Raw genomic sequence first — 8937 nt, 5'->3', positions numbered from 1 at the left:
CTCTCCCCCTTTTCTTCTCAGGGCAACTTCTGCCTGCTAAAAGAAACACTCAGAGCAGATTTGCTCTTTTAGATACAAATCTCACCCAGACTCCTATAGCAAAGACCACAACAGAGAACAAACACCTCAGGGGCTGCTAAGCTGGGTGTACAGCACTGATACTGTGCACCCCCTCTACCTCCTTCCACTCACCCCTCCATGAGAGTGGGGAAACTAGAAGGGAAGGTTCAGGATCTTTGCTTACTTTTCTGATAAGATTAAGAAATCAAACTCCAATTATTATTATTATTTTTAATGCAGCCACAGTTAAAAGTTTTCCAAGACCTTAATGTGCATTCTTATCTTGAATATATTAAGGCTTCTTGTCTCCTCTGATTTAGCTTTCCTGGAAATTAAGAGTGAAAAGAACTAAACTCCAGGCTAGTTAACATCTTTTGCTATAGACAAATAATCTTTTCTCTCAGCATTTTCTCCTACTTCTTTTTGATACTTAGATGCGCCATCAGCATTTTACAAGCAGCCCACAAAGGAGACATGATACATTTCCCATTTCCTGAATGTCACCATCTCCAACCTGGATGACACCCCACTTTTAATCTGTTCCCAAGATCTGTATTTTCTAGGCTTCAAACTGCATTCTCAGCTGTGCTTCAGCCTGGAGAACATTGACAGAACAACTGACTGGAGACAACTGACCGGGATATTCCTTAGATGGCCTTCTGCCATCCCCCACACCTCATGCCTCACCTCCTGGCATGAAACCCCAACTCTCTATGACCCTTGTCAGCTCGAAGCAGTTAAGAGGAAATTATTGCCCCTTTCCCACATGCATCTGGAGGTGACTGTTTGATGGGGGAAAAGAAGAGAGGAACCGGATGCACTGAAGATCCTTTGAGAAAATCTTCAACACTTCCTCAAATGAGGGACACTGCCCCAAATCTTTTTTTAAATGAATTTAAGCTTTAACTTTTTGGGGAGGGAAAATGATGTGAGTTAACATTCCTTTATAATTATTCAAGCATAAGATTGATATAATATGAATCTACTAAGATGGTATGAGGGATAAACATGTTTGGTGGCCACTGTAATGTAAATGTAGCTAGAGAGGGTTAGTAGAATCAAAAATTAAGAAAGTATATTAAGGATAGACAAAAAATTGGGGGTGAAGGATAAATTCTTAAGCTCCGCCTTTAATAAAGAAATTTGTTCTTAAGTAATGAGAGTATTGAGCTAAGAAACCAGATCTACCAAAGAGGACTGAGTATATGGTATAGTAGAGCAATGTACAAAGGAAGGTCAGGACTCAACTTTTGCCTCAGATCACATGAGACAATATTGTAAAACATTTAATACAATGTCTGGCACATAGTAGGTGCTTTTCAAATATTGTTCCCTTCCCTAACTCTAGATACTCATTATATCCAGGAAGGCCTGAATTCAAATTTTGCCTCAAATCAAATGAGAAAATAGTTGTGAAGCACTTAGCACAGTGCCTGCCAAAAAGTAGATGCTTACCAAATATTTGTTACCTTCTTTACCCCTTATCCCCAGATACTGTGTGACTCTGTGATTTAGCCTCTCTGTGCCTTAGTTTCCTTATGTGTAATATGAGGTGGTAAGATAATGACTTAACTTCTATCTCTAAGTCCATTTTATTCATTTATTATATATTCTATAATATTTTTCATGTTAATTTCCATCTCGTGGTATCACCTTTATTGGGCAATAATTTTTTGAGGGCATAATTCCTGTTCTGTTCCTGTCCTTAAGGAGCTTACATTTAGAATTATAGAAGCTGCTTATCTCAAAATCCTGTGGGAAATATAGTTCAGAGAAACAGTGTCTTTACCTGGACATAGCCTTAGCTGGACATACCCTTAAAAATTCCACTATTTTGGAGCTAGAATGAACCTCAGAGATCATTTAGTCCAGAAGTTCTTAACCTGGGGTCCATAAATTTGTTTTTAAAAGACATTTTGATTTTTATATTTCAATAAACTTGATCTCCTTGTAACCCTATTTATTTTATTTCATGCATTTGAAAACCTTACTCAAAGACCGGGTTTGTAGGCTTCACCAGATTTTCACAGTAGTTTATGGCATAAAAAGGGTGAGAATCCTTTCTCTATCTAGTCAAACTCTCTCTCTTTTTTTTAATAGATGAGGAAAGAGAAAAGTTACTCAGATAAAGTCATACAATTAATAAGTGTCAGAGAAATAACTTGGATCCATTAAGGGGAATAAGCATAGTACCTTATATTTTGTAGGTATTCAGTAAAAGCTAAATTGAATATAAACCGAGGTGGCATTTGCAAATGGGATAGGACCAGAGAATCAAGAGGGCTAGCTGAACTAAAGAGAATAAAAAATGAAAGTTTTAAAATATTTTAAAGTTGGGGGTGGAGCCAAGATGGCGGAGAAGATACAAGTGTATTTCTAACCTCTCTCTTACCCTCAATACCAACTATTTAATTCAGCCTCAAAAATAGTGCTTGATAGGTAAAAACCAGGAAGATTATAAGCACAACAACTTATCAGCCAAATAGAATCTGGAATTTCATTAGATAAGGTCTGTCCTGAGGGGTGGACAAAAAGACTAGTGCAAACAGTGATAGAATAAAAGCTAGCATAGTGTGTGGATCAGGCTGGAGAGGCTTCTAGAGTTAGAAAAGCTATAGAGACAGATGACTCTGGCATAGGCTGATTGCTCTACTCTGCTTGCATAACAGCAGATCAGCAGAGAAATCAAGCCACTTAAAAAGAAACAAAAAACAAAACAAACAAACAAAAAAAACCCAACAACAACCAGAAACTGCCTATAGCTATGCCAAACTTGAACTGACTCAACATAAATAACAGTAGGGCTAGGCAGCTGCATTCTGCTGTGTGGGGCTTTTTCTTGGGGCAGTTAAGAATCTGCAAGGCAGTGGGACACAACCTGGGGCAGCCTCTAATTTGCACATTGGAAGGCTTGGCCTGAGACAGTGGAACTTCCACAGCATTACCTTTGCTTCCAGGGGCATAGACACTTCTGATGTGTGCAAGGGCTATTCACTGGTCAGCTGCTAATATTCATGGCCCCACAGTGGGGATGAGGGGGCGGCTTTGGCCTGGGGTTGTGACACTTTCACTGTTCATCCTCTAGCCTCAAGGCAGTTGCTAGGCCACACTGGGCACTCCTGCAGTCCAGCCATGTTAACCAGCTCTGAATCACTTCCGGGGTGGGGGGGACTCTCTCTCTCAGAGTATCCTCGTACCTTTGCAGCCCGTTCACAAGATAGCTGCAGTCCATACTATCTCTGTTCTGCAGAGGAAGCTGGTAACATCCTTACCCTGAAGGCAGAACCCATAGGTTTTTTTTTTAAATGAGTAAAAAAATGAAGAGAAGAATTGGCAGCTTCTATACAGAAGAAGAGCAGGTTTCCAACCCCAAGAAGACTAACAGCAGACAGTCTCTATATAATACCCAGAAAGGGAATGTTACCTGGCCCCCATCACATAACTCTCTCCTAGAAGAGACTATTAAAGACATCAAATGCAGAAGAAAAATGAGCAAAGGAAGGAGAAACTATGCTAGAGAGTAAAAACATCCTGAAATTTCAATTGGAAAAGATAAAGAATTCACAGGAAGTACAGGGAAACAGAATATGTGAATTGAAAAGGTTAAAAAATCACAAAAAAGTAGGATCTGTGAATTGGAAAAGATAAAGAATTCCAAAGAAAGTAGGATCTGTGAATTAGAAAACGAAAATAAATCACACACACACACACACACACACACACACACACACACACACACACACACACACACACAAATTAGTGAAATGGAAAAAAAATTCCATACAGCAAAATAACTCATTTAAAAACTCAATTGGACATATATAAAAAGAAGGAAAAAAAAGTGAATGAAGAAAATAACTCATTAAAATTAGGACTGAACAAATAGAAATTAATGATTCATTGAGACACCAAGAATTAGTCAAGCAAAACCCCAAAAATGAAAATCTGGAGAAAAATGTCAATTATCTACTTGCCAAAATGACAGACCTGGAAAATAGATCTAGGAGAGACAATCTGAGGATTATTGGACTTCCAGAAAATTGTGATGAAAAGTAGAGCCTAGATTCTATTTTATAGGAAATCATCAAAGAGAACTGTCCAGAGGTAATACAATAAGAAGGTACAATAGGCATTGAAAGAATTCATCCAACACTTTCTGGAAGAGACCCTAAAAAAACAAAAAAACAAACAAACAAACAAAAAGCTCCATGGAATATTGTGGCCAAACTGCAGATCTATCAGACTAAGGAAAAAATATTTCAAGCAGCTAGGGAAAAAAATCAAATATCGAGGTGCCACAATAAGGGTCACTCAAGATCTGGCAGGATCCACATTAAAGGTTCAAAGGGCCTGGAATCTGATATTCTGAAAGGCAAAAGAACTTGGAATGCAGCCAAGAATTAACTACCCAGCTAAGTGTAGCATTTTCTTCCATGGAAGAAGATGGACATTTAATGAAACAGAGGAATCCCATTTGTTTCTAAGAAAAAACCAGATCTAAATAAAAAAATTGATCTCCAACCACAGGAATAAAAAGAAGCAGAAAAAGGTAAAAGGGACTCTTGATAACTGTGTTTTTGTTGTGAATATACAGAAAGTCTACATGTATAATTTGATTTTACTTAATTAAAATAAAAAGGAAGTAGAAATGGAAAGGGGATAATGTCAGAAAATGGGAAAAGGGGACATAAAAAGAGGGAAACTATATCCCAGGAAGAGGTAAAGAAAACTTATCATATCTGAGGAATTTTAGAGAGGGGAGGAACATTGTGTGAATCTCACTCTCATCAGAGTTGGCTCAAAGAGAAAAAAATTGACATATTTATTTTTCAGAGAATTCTCTCTCACCTCATTAAAAGGGGGGAGAGGACTATATCCACTCATATGAAAAAGTGTTCCAAATCACTACTGATCAGAGAAATGCAAATTAAGACAACTCTGAAATATCACTACACACCTGTCAGATTGGCTAAGATGACAGGAACAAATAATGATGAATGTTGGAGGGGATGTGGGAAAACTGGGACACTAATACATTATTGGTGGAGTTGTGAAAGAATCCGGCCATTTTGGAGAGCAATATAGAACTATGCCCAAAAAGTTATCAAACTGTGCATACCCTTTGATCCAGCAGTGCTACCACTTTGCTTATATTCCAAAGAAATACTAAAGAAGGGAAAAGGACCTGGGTGTGACAAAATGTCTGTAGCAGCTCTTTTCGTAGTGGCTAGAAACTGGAAGATGAATGGATGTCCATCAATTGGAGAATGGTTGGGTAAATTATGGTATATGAAGGTTATGGAATATTTTTGCTCTGTAAGAAATGACCAACAGGAGGAATACAGAGAGGCTTGGAGAGACTTACATGAACTGATGCTGAGTGAAATGAGCAGAACCAGAAGATCACTATACACTTCAACAACAATGCTGTATTCTGATGGAATGTATGTATTCTGATGGAAGTGGGTATCTTCAATATAAAGAAGATCCAACTCACTTCCAGCTGATCAATAATGGACAGAAACAATTACACCCAGAGAAGGAACACTGGGAAGTGAATGTAAATTGTTAGCACTACTGTCAATCTACCCAGGTTACTTATACCTTCAGAATCTAATACTTAATGTGCAACAAGAAAATGGTATTTAGGACTTCCGGCCAAGATGGCGGCGTGGAGGCAGACAGCTCCTTGAGCTCCTCGTTTTCTCTCAGAACTTACTTCATGACAAGCCTCTGACTTAATGCTTGACCCAGAAAGAAATCCACAAATAATCACCAAGAGAAGACATCCTTGAAAGTCGCCAGAAAAGGTCTGTGTTTGCTCGGGGGAGGGTCAATCAGACTGGGCGCAGACTGAGGGCAGGCAGCCAGAGCAAGACAGGCAGCTCACACAGCTCAGACCAGAGGAGGAGGGGTGCGATCTCTGCCATTTCTGTGAAAGGGCTTTTGCCCCAGTGTGGATGCTCCGTCTTGGCAGCAAGCCAGGAGCAGCAGAGAGGGTGTAAACACCGGAGGTGAAGATTAAAACCCCAGAAAGCCAGCGTCTCTCAGAGCCTGGCCACCCCCAACCCCCACCTGGACTGACTCGGTGCATTCTCGGAGCCTCAGAGTGCAGATTCAGTACAGTCATTGCTGTTCTGTTAGTGGCTCTCTGCTGCCCTACCCCCAGTCTATAGAGGAAGCCCATTAATACCATCCAGCCCCATCCCCTACAAAACAGACCAATTATTTCTCTTGTCAGTTTGTTTTCTTTGATTCCTACTTTGACAAAATGAACAAAAATTTGAAAAGGGCTCTAACCATTGACAGCTTCTGTATGGAGAGGGAGCAGACTTCAAATGCTGAGGAGACTAGGAACAGACTGTCCCCAGATGTATCCCCTGGGAGGGATATAAGCTGCTCCTCAATACAAAAGAACCTCATAGAGGAAATCAAAAAGGCTCTCACAAGAGAGCTGGAAGAGAAATGGGAAAAGGAAAGGGAAGCTTGGAAAGAGAGCCTGGAGAAGGCAACCCATGCATTCAAAGACAGAGTGGATAAAGAAATCAATCATTGAGAAACAAGATTAGTGAGCTGGAAAAGGTAAACAACTCCAAGGAAAACAGGATTAGTGAGCTGGAAAAGGTAAACAACTCCAAGGAAAACAGGATTAGTGAGCTGGAAAAAGAAATCAGCTCTCTAAAAAATAAAATGGATAAAATGGAAAAAAATTCCAGAGAAAATAAAAACTCAATTGGACAATTACAAAGAGATATAAAATAAGTGAGTGAAGAAAATACATCATTGAAAATTAGACTGGAACAAGTAGAAATGAATGACTCAAGGAGAAACCAAGAGGTAGTCAAACAAAACCAGAGAAATGAAACAATTGAAAAGAATGTCAAGTACCTTACCAGAAAGACAACAGACCTGGAAAACAGATCCAGGAGAGACAATTTGAGAATAATCGGACTCCCTGAAAAATGTGAGGAAAAAAAGAGCTTGGAAACCATTTTCAAGGAAATTATCAAAGAGAACTGCCCAGACATTCTGGAAACAGAGGGTAAAATAGACATTGAAAAAATTCATCGATCACCTACTGAAAGGGATCATAAAATCAAAACACCAAGAAATATAGTGGCCAAGTTCAAGAACCATTAGACAAAGGAAAAGATATTGGAAACTGCTAGAAAAAAAGCAATTCAGATATGGAGGATCCACAATAAGGATAACCCAGGATCTAGCAGCACCAAAATTAAAAGAACGCAGGGCCTGAAACATGATATTCCGAAAGGCTAAGGAACTTGGTATGCAGCCAAAAATAACTTACCCAGCAAGAATGAGCATTGTTTTCCAGGCAAGAAGATGGACATTTAACGAAATAAATGAATTCCATCTATTTTGGATGAAAAAACCAGACCTACATAAAAGGTTTGATCTTCAAATACAGAACTCAAGAGATTTCTAAAAAGGTAAAAAGAAATCTTGAGAACTATACTTCTGTAAAAAAAATATATGTAAAGAACATATGTACAATTTGTCTTAGAAACTAGAGGTGGAAAGGAGATTATATCATAAAAAAGTGTAAAGTGGTGGTACTACATCTCATGAAGAGGCAAAGGTAACCTATTATATCTGAGAGAAAGAAAGCAGGGAGATGAACATAGTGTGTATCAATAGACATATTCGATTTATGGTGAAATTTCTTCCACTTCATTGAAAAGTGAGAGGGAAGGAGTAAGCTAAGGGGAAGGGAATACAGTAATTTCGAGGAAAAGGGGTAAAATAAGGGGAGGATCTTTAAGGTGGCGGAGGGATCGTAAAAAGGGAGGGCTGTGAAAAGCAAGTGGTGTTCACCAGTTTAATACTGGATAGAAGGGTAAAAGGGAAGGAAAGGGGAAAAGCATAAGCAGGGGTTAATAGGATGGCAAGCAATATAGAATTAGTCCTTCTAACCATAAATGAGAATGGGGCAAACTGCCTCATAAAGAGGAAGCAGTTAGCAGACTGGATTAAAAGTCAGAATCCTACTATATGTTGTTTACAGGAAACACACGTGAAACAGGGTGAGACATTCAAACTAAAAGTAAAAGGGTGGAGCAGAATCTATTATGCTTCAGGCAAAACCAAAAAGCAGGAGTAGCCATCCTCATCTCAGATCAAGCAAAAACAAAAATTGATCTAATTAAAAGAGATAAGGAAGGGCATTATATCCTGTTAAAGGGCAGCATCAATAATGAAGCAGTATCAATATTAAACATATATGCACCAAGTGGTGCAGCATCTAAATTCTTAAAAGAGAAATTAAGAGAGCTGCAAGAGGAAATAGATAGAAAAACTATAATAGTAGGAGATCTCAACCTTGCACTCTCAGAATTAGATAAATCAAACCACAAAATAAATAAGAAAGAAGTCAAAGAGGTAAATAGAATACTAGAAAAGTTTGATATGATAGATCTTTGGCGAAAGCTAAATGGAGACAGAAAGGAATATACTTTCTTCTCAGCAGTTCATGGAACCTATACAAAAACTGATCATATACTAGGGCATAAAAACCTCAAAATCAAATGCAGTAAGGCAGAAAAAGTAAATGCATCCTTTTCAGACCACAATGCAATCAAAATAACATTTAATAAAAAGCCAGGGGAAAATAGACCAAAAAATTATTGGAAACTAAATAATCTTATACTAAAGAATGATTGGGTAAAACAGCAAATCATAGACATAATTAATAACTTCACCCAAGAAAATGACAATAATGAGACATCATACCAAAATGTGTGGGATACAGCCAAAGCAGTAATAAGGGGAAGTTTTATATCTCTTCCGGCCTACTTACATAAAATAGAGAAAGAGAGGGCCAACGTATTGGGCTTACAACTAAAATTGCTAAAAAAG

Source organism: Sminthopsis crassicaudata, chromosome 3 (genome assembly GCF_048593235.1).
Source record: "Sminthopsis crassicaudata isolate SCR6 chromosome 3, ASM4859323v1, whole genome shotgun sequence".
NCBI classification, from domain to species: domain Eukaryota; kingdom Metazoa; phylum Chordata; class Mammalia; order Dasyuromorphia; family Dasyuridae; genus Sminthopsis; species Sminthopsis crassicaudata.
Note: the sequence above shows the minus strand (reverse complement) of the source record.